At 46.0% G+C, this 15,703-nt stretch overlaps 1 protein-coding gene across 5 annotated transcripts in view; it reads left to right on the plus strand.

The window, feature by feature from the left end:
• The first annotated feature begins 4,762 nt into the window (after nucleotides 1-4,762).
• The window catches only part of EDAR (ectodysplasin A receptor), an 89,100-nt gene continuing 78,159 nt past the window's right edge, over nucleotides 4,763-15,703 (plus strand). For all 5 annotated transcript variants that reach the window (XM_047854565.1, XM_047854567.1, XM_047854566.1 and 2 more), the window contains exon 1: nucleotides 4,763-5,003. The gene's annotated coding sequence lies outside the window, so the exon portion shown is untranslated. The remainder of the gene's footprint in view (nucleotides 5,004-15,703) is intronic.

The raw sequence follows: 15,703 nt of genomic DNA on the forward strand, positions 1-15,703 counted from the left end.
GGCAGGTTTTCATAGGAAGGAGGATGGGGCAAGGTGGTATCAACAAAAGAAAACAAAGGACTGTTCTGGGCAAGGTCACTTTCCCTGACAGGGAAGAGCACAGGGTCTTATCATGAAAATGACTTCCTCTTCCTTTAGGGGGTGGAGAAGGCCCCTGTGACAGATTATCTCACTGGTGCTGACCAGAAAATTCCTGACTGACCCGATAAGACTATATCTTTGGGGGAGGTTGAAACAGCAATTAGGTTAGCTGTTGCACCTCTGTTGGGTGACAAGGCCTAGCATAAGAGACTCCATTTTGGGCATGTGGATTTCTTTTTGATGCTAGGGATAGAGGCCTGTTCTCTCCTAAACTAAGATTGCATTATCTTTAAATCATGATATACTTGGAATGAAATCCAAATCCTTTTACTGGGCTGTGGTCTCTGCTGCCCTACCTGAGTCCAGCTTAGCCTACTCAGACCAGCTCCCTGCTCTTTGCCACATGGCTTCTCTCAGTTTCCTCAATATGCCTGGATCTTTTCCAGTCAGGGCCTTTGCACAAGCTCTTCTTTCTACCCAAATACCTTCCTTCCCTTACTCTGCAAGACTTCCTCCTTCCTCTTAGAACAACCACTCCTGACTCCTGTATCAGCCAAAGCACTACCCTCATACATGCTTGCTCTCCCCCCTTGACTGCTGGCTTGCCTCTTTTGTAGCACTTCACTCCATTCTGATATTTTGAACATCAGTTTGCAAACCAGGGCCCTCCACAGGATTTGCACTTTCAGGAAGACATCACAAGAGTTTAAATCACAAGTACTTATATTCCTGTTTCTTCTGCCTGTGGAGCTGTAATAAGCATGGGCAGCAAGCAGCCTGAGACAGTGCCTTAAAAACTAGCTAGCCCATGCTCTCAGGAGGGCAGGACTGGTGCATTGAACCCTAGCAGAGTTGGAGTTGTGCATTTTCTAAGGAAAGGGGAGGCACTGGGCCAAGAGGGGCCTGAGGACCCTGCTGTCCTCATCATCACAAGGGCAGGTGCAGGTTTCTCCAAGAAAAGAATTCCAGTTCTGCTCCAGTTCTAAGACAGGTCCAAAGCTGCAAATCCCAAGCCAGAGACAGAACTGTGGTCAGTTGATTCTAAAAAACTTTGTGTTACTGAGCACCCACCATGGGCATACAAAATTTCATGAAATACTCATAAGCATGCTGTGATTTGAGAAAAATAGTTTCCTGGAAGGAACTTAGAGGTAAATTCCGTAGGTAACCAGAAGTTTACTTTCTGTGGCCAGTTTTATAGGTAAAGGCAGTTCAGGGTCAGAGGTAAGCTGCCGGAAAGCAGTACAGTTCTCCAGACAGTAATTAGATAGCAGGAAACTGTCACTAGCAGACATTAATAACCCCTACCCACACAGCCCAAGCATCCTGCATCCCCCTGCCTGCTTGTCACCTCCAGAAAGTATATTTTATGGTTATTTCATAACCAGGTTATCCTCTGCCTCTGTGGTACCTTCTTGAGGACATAGAATTTGACCGTCTTTCTCATTGTGGTATCCCAGCACTCATTTAGGGCCTGGCTCCTAGAGGTGTGCCATATGCACTTGCCAAATGAATAAATGATGGCTGAACACATGCTACCTGTAGATGAATGCTATTTTGACAGAATGAGTGGGTATCAAGAGTCCTCTTGAAGCTCTCCCAATGATCATCACCTAGTGACAACCAGGAGAGGGCTCAGTTTTGCTCACAGGTTAATTATCTGATCTTTGAGATCATTCCCACCAATCCATGCATGTTTTCTGAATCTCTGCAATCATTTGTAAAGCCAGAGATCCCTGGTGCTGAGAGCTGGCACCTGCCCCCTGAAGCAAGCTGTGGCCATCCACTGGGTTCCTGGCTGCATCGGTGATGGCTCAGTGAAAGGGGAGGGCAGGCAGGTCAGGGTTCCATTATGTGTATCAAGCATGTGCTCTAAATTACCGTCCATTTTCCACAGCCCCAAAAGATCCCATTTACCCAGCTGTGGTCTGCAGTCTTGATTCATGTTCTTATTTAGAGAAATACTACTGATAACCTTTTGCGATTTCTCCCTCAGTCTTTTAGAAAAGTGCAAAACAGAAAAGACATACCTTCAAAGCTCTGGGACCTCACATGATGAAGATAAGCAATAATCTCTCTTGTTTCCTTCTTTCTCTTAATCAGCTGAATTAATTTGTATACTTATTTTCATTTGGGTATGATGACTATGAGCATTTCAAGTGTAACCATCTACAACCTTTCTTAATGGCATAATGTTTTGGATTTTTCAGAAGAGTAAAAAAGAACTTTTTTGTACTTCTGCTATAGCATCCATATTCAGTGCCTGTTCAGATTTTTTCTCCTTTTTTCCTGTCTTCTGGCAATATCAGTGTCCTCTCTCTTTAATAAATTTAAAGTTGCCATTTAATTTCCAATAGAAAATGGTTACACCTAAAATAATCTCCATCCTCAAACACACTTATCAAAATGAACATGCTAAAAAGTCAATAGAAGATATCAGCCCAGAATACTTACTTCCTTTTCATTTTGTTGGTTCCTACTTAATAATTTTTAGTAATTTCAATTTATCACAAACCCTCACTTTGAGTTCAACATGGGTATATATAAATGATTGAACCTGAACATTCAGGTTGGAATTCTTACTTGGGAACCTATGTAATCTGGATTAACCATTGACATTGGTCAAGTAATGGTTCTACCCAACTCCCTGAAGGCAGAATGAGTCTTAATTCATGATTCCAGCCCCCGCTGCAAGTCCCAAACATTTTGGTCTCTGTGTCTCTCTTAAGTTCTTTACTTTCTCGTGTGTGAATTAAATTGCATGTATCCAGGGTAGAGATGGAAATGGAGACAAGATGGAAAGGCAGAATATAGAAATCGAGCCTCGAGAAGTTGTTCTGTTCTTCTGTATGTTAGTGGCTTTGGGGGAACAGAAGGTCAGGAAAAATTCTTAAATGTTGGGGATTTTCCCAATCAATTAACTTGTGAGAAAGAATGGACAGACACTGAAAGGCGGTGTCCTTTCAAAATGTTTGTGTTTCAAATGTCTTCCTGATGATCTGCTTGTAGCTGGGGCGGAGGGGTACAAGAGCATCTGGCTTTGGGGTCCTAAGCAGACCAAGCTCTGCCACTCACTCCTGACAAAATCCAAAGGCAGAGGCAGGAGTGGTAGTGACACAAGAAATGAATTTATTTCAGTGAGGCCAACACTGGGAAGTAGGCTAACTTCTCAAGACTGTCTCCAAAGTGCTGAAAATACATCCAGGTTTATGTAAGGAAAATGTGGGACAGGGGTTGATGGGTACATGCAGGTGGGCAGTAAAGGTCAGGTCCTTCATTGTCCTGGGGTCAGTCAGGGGGGTCTTGCTGGCTTAGGACAGTCCTTCTAGCTTGAGGGAGTAGTTTTGGTCCCCATCAGGGGGTGCTTTGCCCACAGGGTCTTTTGCCTGAATTAAGAGATCCACTGGAAAGGAGAATTTTATCAGTTAGAAAGTACAGACAGTACTTTCAAAATGGAGGTAGTTGAAGTTGTCTTTCATACTTGTATATAAGAAGGATATATGGAGTTACATGGGGTATATATGGCTATCTAGCGTTTAATGGGTACATATGGCTCTCTAGGGTTTAATGGAGTATATATATGGCTATCTGAACTTTAATGCAGTATATATGGCTACCTGGAATTTAATGGGGATATATGTGGCTCTGGAGTTTAATGGGGCAAATGTGGATGTCTAGAGTTTAATGGGTATATGTGGCTATCTGGAGTTTAACTGGGAATATGTAGCTATTTGGAGTTTAATGGGGTATCTGTGGCTGTCTGGATTTTAATGGGGTAAATGTGGCTGTCTGGAGTTTAATGGGGAATATATAGCTATCTGGCATTTAATGGGGTATATATGGCTATGGGGAGTTTAATGGAGTATTTTTGCCTGCCATTTAATGGGGTGTATACGGCAGTTTGGAGTCTTATGGAGTATATATGCCTATCTAGAATTTAATGAGGTATGTGTGGCCATTTGGAGTATAATGGGGTATATATGGCTCTTTGGAGTTTAATGGAGTAAATGTGGCTATCTGGAGTTTAATAGGGTATATGTGGCTGTCTGGAATTTAATGGAGTATATGTATATATCTGGAGTTTAAGAGGGAATATGTGGCTGTTTGGAGTTTAAGGGGGGGTATATATAGCTATCTGGGGTTTAATGGGATATATATGGCTACCTGGGGTTACTTGGGGAATATGGTGGTGGGGTGTCCAGGGACAGGAGAGAAAGAATGGATCTGATGACTTAAAGTCTGCTGTAGGTGTGGGGGGAGGGGAGAGGAGGACAGGAATGTGTACAAACATGTGAACATATCTCAAATGGATGCAGTAGCACCCATGCCTGTGGCCATCTCAGTGGGGGGTCCTTGAGTGAAGATGTCTTCATTAATGGAATTTTAATGCTAATTTAGTTTTTTGGCACTCCAGTGTCCAAAGGCTTTAGTTGTTCTGAAGGAAGCAAGGGTCCCTCTCTAAAAAAAAAAGAAATCAATGATTTTACAAATTCCAACTTCTGTCTTTCAGGACAGGAAGTCAAGAGCCAGGTGTGTGTGTCCAGTCAGGCTGCAGAGGGGGCTAACCTGCAGAGTGAGGCACCAGCATCTCAGTGCTGGGAGAGGCCTCTAGATGGTGCAGGTGAGTCTGCAGTGAGGGAAAGCCCCTCCACAAGGACTAAGTTCCCACACTCGCAGACAGGACGAGCAGTCAAGGAGTTCCCGGGCAGTCCTTTGCAATAGAAGGAAAGTGGGGCTGGCAGCACAGAGGTGTGTTGCCCCAGGCAGCTCTGCCGGCCTCCAGCGTCGCTGGCCACCTGCCTCTCAGAACACTGCCAGACGGCCACCTGTGAAACCTGGTGGCCTCAGGCGGGACCGTGCCTGCCTTTCTCCACAGACCATCTTCTGCTTGGATTAGAAACTGACCCGCCAGCAGGGTCCAGGTAAGCCTTGGTTCTTCTCTCTGGGTTTTCTAAACTCTTCGGCTGTTTGAGACTGAGGTGTCATCGGCTGAGAAACGGCCTGAGTGCATTTTTGAAATGCACGTCATTTTTGGGTTGCGTTTGAACAAGCTTTACCAATTACTGTGCGTCTGCACTACCAAATCTAAGACCTGAGATTGTTCCTTTGTTTTCAGAAAAACATTAGAAACCCCATTTTGCTCTTGGTTGCACATTTGGTTCGTAAGCCAAACTCTGTGTGTGTTTCGCTGGCTTTAAGATTTTGGCTGCTAAGACCACGGGTGTCTCCAGAGAGCATGAAAAGTTTGTTTCTGAGATTTGCCCTTGAGCCGGGCTCATGGGGAACACACAGCAGATGGGATTTAGCTGGGCTCGGTACCTGCATCCCCGCCCCAAGTTACCTATGGTGCCTTAAGAGACCTTCCAGGTGTGATTTTGAATCAAGTATGAGACCCGATGTCTCAGATGTCTCTGTTTTCGGGTGCGCAGTGGGGAAAGTACATATTTCTGATGATTAAGGCATTCATTTCCTTCCAAGAGGCTCTTCTCTTCTCAGTGCTCTGACAGATCAGAGTAGTTTGGGTTCCTGCACAAGAGCCAGCTCTGATTCTCCAGCATCCTGTAGCAACTGCTCCTGTCCTGGGGAGGTGGGGGGGAGGGAGGGGTGGGGCTTCACAGGTTAGGGTAGAGCAAAAGGGGGCAGCTGACTGGGAGGGCAGCATTTGGGGGTCCAAGAGGGACAGTTAAAACAGTAAGGTGCCAGAGTGTAGAGACAGAGTGACAGAGCAGAAGCCCGTCAGTAGGGACATTTGAGAGTTGGTGGGACACAGGATACAACATGGCTGGAGTATAGGACAGAGAGGGGAGGTTGGCCCCGCTTTTCTGCTGTCGGGCTCACCACTGCTCTGTAGCTCTGAGGTTACATGTCTGAGACACTCTCTAAGAACAAAACAGCAGCTAATTCAAAGTATTAAGGTAAAAAGTTATAATGGACTAAGGAGAAAGGAATCAACTCAAATAGCTAACATAGAGAATATTCTTGCCTGACTTGATGCTGTAAGATTTCAAAGGGGTAGCCATTTAAAACAGTAAGAGTTACCTTTTGACAAAGTCCACCAAAAAGAGTGTTACTCATCAAAGTTGGGAGACTAGCATTTGTCCATGTGTACCCTTCCCCACTGAAGGAGAAAACTGGGGGCCCTGCTCCGTGCTGAGTCAGCTGGGGCTTCTATGGCACTTTCTCCCCATCCTTCAGTGAGGCAGGCTGTATGTAGGAATATTAATTTGTGACAGTACAGTGGGAGGGTAATCCTGGAAGCACATGTCTTTGGGAGGAAAAGTAAAAAAAATTTCCCTGAAAAGTTTGATTTTCACTCTCTGGCATTACCTGATTCTAAAAGTAAAGAAGGTTTTAATATTGTTCAAGATACATATTTGCAAAGCTCAGAAATGTCAGGGGCTCACCCTTCTTTCTTAAGCATCAGCCTGTCCCCGTACCCAGCACAGTGCCTGCCACAGGTAAGAGTCTTACCCCCTGGTCTTACCCCCTATTTCACATGGTACAAGTCAAATTGACTCTTAACTATGAAGCACCTTCTCATCAAAGTTCCTTAGGTCCCAAAAGACCAAAGATAGAATCTAGATCACCTGAGTCTCCTTTCTAGGTCCAGGTGAGTAAGTTTTGTGTTTTCCAAAAAATGAAATTGTTCTCAAGGAAATGCCCAGGAACCCAGCTGCCAAGACTCAGGTAGATCTGAAATTCTAACACAGGAGCTATAAACAGGATGGCATTTGAAAAGCCAGCCCCTCCCGTCACCTTCCTTCCCTCCCTCTACCCATCTCACAATCCCTGGCCTCCTCAGTGTCTTGCCTGCAAGCCTCTCGGCAGCTTTCCTCTGGGCCCTTGTTTTCTTAATTATCCCAGAGAACACCTGCCTGCTCTTCACTTTGATGCTGTTTGAGGCTCTGCCTAGGTGATTCTACCCTCCAATAGTATCATTAATTAACTTACATTAAGCTCACTTAGCACATTAGGTCAATTAGGAAACAGAAGCCCCAACCCTGCCTCAGAGAATGCTGCGTATCACAGCCTATCACAGTGTATCATGCAGTCTGCCTTGAATTCATGTACTGGGGCAGACTCTTATTCAATCTCTGATTATTATTTTCTGAAAGAATAAAGAAGGGAAAATAAAATGATGTCCCATCGTTTAACTTCTGCCCTACATTTCCAGACCATTTTACAAATCATTTTTCGTACAAGTCTTCCCTATTTTCAGAATAAGGAGGTGGAACCTTAGAAAGGTTAAGTGACCTGCTCACCCCCATATAACCTCTAATGATCGTGATGCCAATAGTAACCCAGGGCATCATGCTGTGTAACTTATAATTAGGAGGACAGGGACTAGACCTCTGTTCCCTGCCTCTGCGGCTGATACGCTTGCCTCTGTAAGGACATGTGGAGAAGGTTCTGGGACAACCACCTGGTAAACCTGAGGGTAGCGGGAGCAAAATTCTGCCCTTTGTAGATCCCAGCCCTCACACCACACTGTTTGCTGGCATCTGTCATCATCAGAGACAGGGCAAAGGAGAAAGCAATCTACATTCCATTGCTGTGAGCCATCTCTGTGAAGGCTTGGAGATAGAGGAAATATTGGTGTAAGAAATACAAAGCTGCTGTTTGTATATAGTACAAATGTAGCCAAATATCAGTGGTCTCAGGTACTCCAATCCAGGAATAAATGGCTTTGGGGTTCAGGCATCCCAGTGAATTTGGGCCTGTTAGTACAAACAAATGAGACTGGACTAGTTTTTCACCATTGCCCTGAGGTCATCACAGAGCAGTGCCCAAGGTGGTGACCCTGAACAATGAAAGCCAAGGAAAAAGCTTTGCCCAAGGACTTAGCATTAGGGTGGGCCATTCATTTGCTAGCAAATAAGGGAACCTACAATCTGAGGTGACTTCAATTCTTCCAGCATAGTGGATACTCAGTGAAAGTGCAGTTGACCCTTGAACAGTACAGGTTTGAACTGCATGGGTCCACTTACATGTGGATTTTATATATATATACAGTACAGTACTGTAAATGTGTTTTCTTTAGGATTTTCATTTATTTATTTATTTACTTATCTATTTATTTATTTATGAGAGAGAGAGAGAGAGAGAGAGAGAAGGCATGAGCAGGGGAGGGCAGAGAATAGGGAGACACAGAATTTAAAGTAGGCTTCAGACTCTGAACTGTCAGCACAGAGCCCAATGCGAGGCTCAAACTCACCAACAGTAAGATCATGACCTAAGCCAAAGTTGGACGCTAAACTGACCGAGCCACCCAGGTGCTCCAGAATTTTCTTAATGACATTTTATTTTCTCTAGCTTATTTTTTTTGTAAGAATACACTCTATAATATATATAACATACAAAATATGTTATTCAACTGTGTTTCTTATCAGTAAAGCTTCCAGTCAACAGTAGGCTTTTAGTAGTTAAATTTGGGGGGAGTCAAAAGTTATATGTGGATTTTTGACTGCTCAGGGGTTGGTGTACCAACCCCCACATTGTTCAAGGGTTAGCTGTATGTCCAATGAATGAATGAATGAATGAGATCCTTCCAAGAAAGGCCACTAGTTGTTCTAATCACACAGTGAGGAGCAAGGGGTTTCCCAACATCACAGTACCCTAAATCAACAAGCAAACAAATTCCAATTAACAAAGATACCCTCTGGGTGCAGAGACATGTGTGATTTCTTAAAGGGTAGGTGCCCACAAGTGTTAAACACAGTTTGGCTACAAGGTGGAACAGACACATGCTGGCAAAGCTGGAGACCCTGCCTCCTCTACCCAGCTTCCCACCCCCAGAAATGCCCAGAGGTCTGTACACACTGTTACCCATGTAACTAACCAGGAGGCCTTTGTTTTCCACTTCTAACAAGTCAGATCACTGTGGAAAGTAGATGAGTGGTAATAAGCCTTGTGTAGGGAAATGCATGTGTGTTGATAGCCACAGCTGTGCCACCCACCAAGCTTATATCATCCCCAGTCACTTCCCAACCCAGTAAATCAAACTCTGCACATGGCAGGAAGGTGCCTTGGCTTCTGAGTTCCAATGGAATCAGCAAGCAGAGGAGTAACAGCCACAGTCATGTTGTCATTACTAGTAGTGACGAGGCCCAGGGTGCATGGAAGCCAAGCTTAGCTGTGGTATTTCTAGATCCCTTAAGATTGATACTGTTAAATGATACCACTAAGTGGCTGTACACAAGCTACTAAGAGGTGAACCCAAATACTGAAATAGGATATTAGTCTCCTGAAAAGAATAGGGAGATAATTCTGCCGACAACACTCTAATCCTGACAAAAGGTGCTTTCTTAGGAGATGAAGAAAGACATGTAGATCTAGACAACAGATGAGAAGGGGGGGGGCAGTGTCATACTTTTGACAACTGTCAGATGAGTACCAAATCTTTTCTCTTAAAATTTCCTTTTTTGCCATATTTCCAATTCCATATTTCTTAAACGTCAGGCACAGAAAGAGATGAAGGTAGGATTTCATGTTGATTTTAATATACAATACCATGGGTGAGGACAGGAGATTCCCTGTTTCATGGAGCTTACATACTAGTGCAAAGAGGGAAGCTATAGTACATTAACATGGATGTAGTTTCAGGTAAATCCAATGCCATGAAGAAATAAATAATCAGGGCAAGCCGAGAGAAAGCACTGGGGGGAAAGGGCCCCCTGAGATGTTATCTGAGTAAAACCCTAAGTGAGGGAGGAAACCAAGCAGAGGCCCTGGGGTGGGACAAACCCAAGACATGCCATCACCAGCAGGAAAGCAATGTGGCTACAGCAGAGGGAAAGGTGGGAAAAACAGGAGATGAGAGAAGAGAGCCAGGAGTCAGAGCATGCCAGGCTACAGACTGTGGTAAGAAGTCTGGGTTTTCATGGCAGGAGATGGGAAGGCAACGAAAACCATACATGAACTCAGTGCTGAGATTCAGCTGTGATTATTCATGCCCTGTGCCATTCTGGGACCATCAGTGCCCGTAGCATGCCAGTTGGTATGTTGTGAAACCCACCTCCACCTGTCGTGAGTCAGGTCTTCAGGTGTGCTCTTTCTGAGAGGGCCAGTCTGGCTGACGAGCAAGCAGAAGGGGCAGTCAGCAGGAGAAACTTGGCAGGGTGGTAGGATGACCCCTTTCTTAAATTTTTTTTTTGTTTATTTATTTTTGAGAGAGAGAGGGCATAAGCAGGGGAGGGCCAGAGTTAGAGGGAGACATAGAATCTGAAGCAGGCTCCAGGCTCCGAGCTGTCAGCACAGAGGTTCAAACCCACAGACTATGAGACCATGACCTGAGCCAAAGTTGGACACCTAACCGACTGAGCTACCCAGGCACCCCAGGATGATTCCTTTCAATCCAACATCTGTTCCCATTGCAATTAACAAACAACAGGCCCCTCCTGAGAAAATTTTTGAAGATTCCAACTTGAAACGCATGCTTACATTTTTTTAAATTTTTTAATGTTTATTTTTGAGAGAGAGAGACAGAGTGTGAGCAAGGAAGGGGCAGAGAGAGAGAGGACACAGAATCTGAAGCAGGCTCCAGGCTCTGAGCTGTCAGCACAGAGCCCGATGTAGGGCTCAAACCCACAAACCACGAGATCATGACCTGAGCTAAAGTCAGATGCTCAACCAACTGAGCCACCCAGGTGCCTGCATGCTTACATTTTTTAAAGTCTCAAACTAGAAAGAAAACACTGAACATTCTTATAGAGTCCAACATTGCCTCCTACCTCTTTGCACCCTACCTGATCCTCCCACAGCCAACTCTGAGCCCCAAGCCAGCTCCACTCACCCCATTTCTCAGTTGGAGGTATGCAGGCCAAGAAGCTCTGATAGCACAGCCCAGCGCACTGACATTCAGTTAGGAAGCCTCTTCTGGGCATGCTGTTGGGGAACTAATTGAGAGATCAATTTCATACCCAGTTTGGCATGCCAGAGCTATTCTTGTCCATTGCACATGGTCCTAGGAGCTGGGGAGAACGCTGGATGCCCAGCCCTGTGCAGCAGGTGGCTCACCAACACCTGGCAAGTTTGATTTCTTTCCAAGTAATAAGATGGATTAGGGTGGAAGGTCAGCCCAAAGGAAGAGACCCTATCGCAGGGAAGCCCAGGGCAGTGAGAGCACATGGATGGGTCATGAGGGAGGAAGTGGGGGTGGACTCAGGGTCGTGGCATCTGGCCAGGCTCCTGATACTGTACAGAGAGGCCCGAGACACAAAGGATGGTCAGATGGGATGCACACATCTGTTGCTTTGGCTGATTTTGTTTACCTGGCAAATATGGTTTTATGGTTTAATATTTTGATTGAGGCTTTGTGCGCTTGCATAACAAACATTACTTCTGGCCCAGAAAAACCATAATCTTTAAATATACTGAAATGCACTGCACTTTCTTAAAAGCACCTCAGAGGGCTTTCAAGGTTCATTTTCTTTAAGATTTAGTCCTTAATAATGGCTAGAAATGGCTGTTCCTAAACCTTCCTGTCCATAATGAAGAAAATCCATCAGAATGGACGCTTTGGGGATGTGGCTGTTTAGATGCTCCACAATCTGCAGAAAGCCAGCATCTGGGAAGAGTGCAAGCCAAAGAAGGCGCCAGGCAGCTGGGCAGGGTGGCATTTGTAAATGGCACAAGGCAACTGTGCATTGGTAGACTTCTGCTTGATGGTTTTCTGCTTGATGGATTCCTTCCTGGGCAATAAAATCTCCAGTATCATTTAAATTAGAAGATTTTAAGGGAATTTCAGCAGAACCCCTTTTGGAGTTTAGCTCATTCTTGCAGAGATGGGGAGAGAGAGACCCATCCTTGAGATATGTGAACACGCAGCAGACATCTGATCTATCCAGGTGGCCTCTGGCAGGAACCAGCCCTGTTCCTACAACCACTGTGATGTGAGCTAGTGTCTTGGTCTCCCAACAGCACTCATTTAAGCAATTTTACTCCTCATTTTATGGACAGAAGAAACCAAGGCAGGGACATTCCAGTGACTCGGGACACTCGGTTTTGAGTCAAGTCTGAGAACCAAGAGACCAAACTTCCACCACCATCGCTGCCAGTTGGTTTCCAGCATGAGGTTTCCACATGAAATTCATTATGCAAACAGACCACACACAGCTCTCTGACTTCTGCAACTGGCGTGTGTGAGGGAAGCGGCGCTTGAGAATATTACCCTGATGATTATCACAGTTGCTGCTTTTGAAGGCAAATATTTATTTTGTGAGGATTGCAAAACTAAGAATAGTAGAATGTGGAGCTCCTCCTTATGTTTACAGAATAAACAGAATTGAGACACTGATAAATGCAATGTCCCTTGTTCACTGAAGAACCAGCTGTTTGCCTCCTGCATCAATTAAATAAAAGCAGGGGCCTCTGGAGGTGCAGGTCTCCTTCGGGCTGAGCATCCTTCTGCCCACCCCACTGGGTTCTAGTCAGAAGGACTTGGGCTCCCTGTGTGTAAAGTGGATGGTGGATTTGGGGAGCATCTTTCCTGTTTGCCTTGGTGGCCTGAACAATACTTCCCCAGGGCCTCCCTGGAGGTTTTCCTTCTTAAATTAGAAAGGCCACAGCATTTGCCATAATTTAACAGGCTACAAACTTTGCTTGGGGTTTTTAAAGAAGATCTGAAGGAAATAGAAGACCTGGCTCCTGTTCTTAGAGCCCATTGTATTAAAGGAAGAAGAAGGACAAATAGCCACATATTCACACACAAATAGACCAATTCATATAAGAAATGGAAATACACAGTGCTTCCCACATTGCATTGCACTGAAATCATGTGTTCAGGGGCTGTCTCCAGAGTTGCACTGAATGGTGCTCTCTGAGGCCAGGAGAATATCTCCATAGGGAGCCCACCTATGGTCTCTAGCACCTAGCATGTGCCTGGCACACAGTAGGCCCTCAGTAAATGTTTATATAAACCATCCTTTATGGAACACTTACTACCTTCACATTCGCATTTTATTTAACCTGTGTAACAATGCTAAGAAGTAGAAATTATCATCACAGTGTCACAGAGGTGAGGTGACTTGCCCAAGAGCTCCCTCCTGGTAAGTGACATTTCAGCCCAGGTTCACAAACCTCAACTTGGTGCCTTTTCTATGGACTCCTTCAAAGATCAGATCTGGGTTGAGCTGTTGCAAATTATATTGAAATGTAACTTTATATCATAACTTTCAGACGTAGAACATGATTTCTACCTAGGCAGATGTCTAAAATCCTAGATATTTTGAGTTGCCCAGATCCCTTTGCAGATAGCCCTGCCGGTTGGGCCCAGAGTCTGTGCACATGTTGTTTGAGGCAGCAGGATGCTGGGGCTGGAGAAGAAAACAGAATCTCTCTTTCCAGCCCTTAAGACCAACAGCAAACCAGGAAGCCTCTGTCCTCACAATGGCAGTGTCAGAACTGTAGGAGACCTGAGACAAGCCAGATCCACTTTAACTTCAGAGGCCTTTCTTCTGTGATGTTGGACTGAACCTGTCCTATTGGGGTCATACGGAAGTGGACACACCATGGGAGGTGGGCACAGCCATAGGAGGTGACCTGGCTTGAGGAAGGATGCTGAGGCCAGGGGCCATGTGGAAGTGTGGGCCAGAGCACAGCTTCTTGCGTCCAGTGGTTGTGGGTCCAAGTCCTGGCTCCTCCGTGTGCTGGTGATGGGATTGTGGACATTTGTTGTTGGGTAATGTGTGTCAGTTACCTGAGAAAGGATAACAGTACTCGGCTCATGGGATCATTGTGCAGAAAGAAGTGAATCGAGGCAGGCAGAGCTTTTAGAACAAGAAGGGGCACCTGTAAGTCTTGTCAATGCTCTGCATGTACTCATGGGCCGAATTTAATGTGGCAGCTAGATCTCTGCTTATCAGTCATTCACAGTGGTTTGATGAAGGCCAAGTCCATCTGAGGTGTGATAGGAACAACCTATGAATTTGGCCAGTATCCAGAATACTCCTGGGGCCCTGCAGTTAAGGAGCAGCTACTCAGAGGACAGGGCAGGGTCTGTGAGCTCCATGGGGTGTGGTGTCTGGTTGGCCACCGCTATCAGTGACACCTTGACCACACTTGGGCCACAGTGGCCTTCCTGCTGCTCCTCACATAAGCCACAACATGCTGCGCCTGCTCTTCTTTCTCCCCAGAATGTTCTTACCCAGAATCTCTGTTTCATTCATCCCCTTCAGGTCTCTGCTAACAAGTCACCTGATCACAGAAACCCTCCCTGGCTCAACTCAGACTAAAAGAGTGCTCCCACCCCAAAACTCCTGTTTTTAGCATCAGTCACTAGATGACTCACTATACACATAATGTAACCTAGGGATCATCATACATGAGCCCAGAAGTTGGTAGGCAATCAAGGTTAGAATCTCATTTAGAAGCATGTATCGCTGCTGAGACCAGATGCAGGCATGCCTGCCCAACCTGGGAATGGGAATTTCCTTCTGCTCTTTGCAGCCTCACAAGGTAGGTTTCACTCTCCCCTCCCCTGCTGTGGTTTCAGGATGTGACTCTCAGGAGACTTCCTGGGAGTTTCTCATTGCAGCTCAGTGTGGAATCAGCGAAGCAAATAGGGGAGACGATGAACTGAGCAGAGGTTAAATAACAACTAAGAGGAGTGGCCGTAGTTGAGTTTCCAGTGAGGAACCCAGAAAGCAGGGAGTGCCCCATGCTCCAGGCCACACCCACCCATGCAGCCTTGCAGCACTGGCACTACTCAGCACAGGTGTGTGCATTATCATGCACGTGCACTGCAGGCTGGGGGGCACAGGGGGGGATGCAAGTTATCACACTTTGTCACAGGTGTTGGGGCTGCAGTCCCTTCCCCACCTGCCCCTGCCCCACAGACCCACGGGCCACCCTGCCTCCCCAAATTCTGCCATCAGAGACCAGTCAGGAGCCCATCAGGAAACATGGTGCATGCCAGATGATCAAGATGAAAAAGTTTTGTTTGAGGGGCCAGTCATTCTAGAACTGAGAGCAGGGCAAAGAGGACCACAGGTCTGCCTTCCCAGACTTACCTGTCTTTTCACCTGTTGACTGCTATTGCCTGAAATCTGCAAGCCCTCCCCTGGGTCTTCAGTTCTTGACATAATTCATCGAACCCTGGGTGGAGCCACAGTGTCCGGGTCTCAGCAGCTTTGCCATCTGACATCTCCCCACTTCCTGGGGCTTCTTTCCCATCCTTCCCTTTGCACATTCTTCATTTGTCCTGGTTTGGATAAACAGCTCCACTGAATCATGCAGTCCCTGCCTCAGAATTCCCAGGTGGGGCGAGGCTTCACTATCGCTGCCCCCCAGCCCCTGGCGCCCTCCTCAGCTGCTCTGGGGTACCTGTGGAGCGTGTTTGTGTGTGTGTGTGTGTGTGTGTGTGTGTGTGTGTGTGTCTTTGAGAGAAGAGAGTGAAATGCAACAACCATGAGAGCTCGGGATGAGGCCTAGACCAGGCTAGGGGTGGAAGAGTGAGGGGCAGAAGTTGCCTGGTGTGGGCACCAGCAAAGGAGCTGGTCAGAGGGGCCGAGTTTCACCAGATGGAGGCAGCAAACCTGGAACGGTGATACCTTTATTTCCTGCACATCTGGGGTCTAAGCTGCATATTCTCCCTTAACTAATGGCAAGAGGTCCATTCCTTATG

The sequence above is a fragment of the Prionailurus viverrinus genome, chromosome A3, assembly GCF_022837055.1.
Source record: "Prionailurus viverrinus isolate Anna chromosome A3, UM_Priviv_1.0, whole genome shotgun sequence".
Taxonomy (NCBI): Eukaryota; Metazoa; Chordata; class Mammalia; order Carnivora; family Felidae; genus Prionailurus; species Prionailurus viverrinus.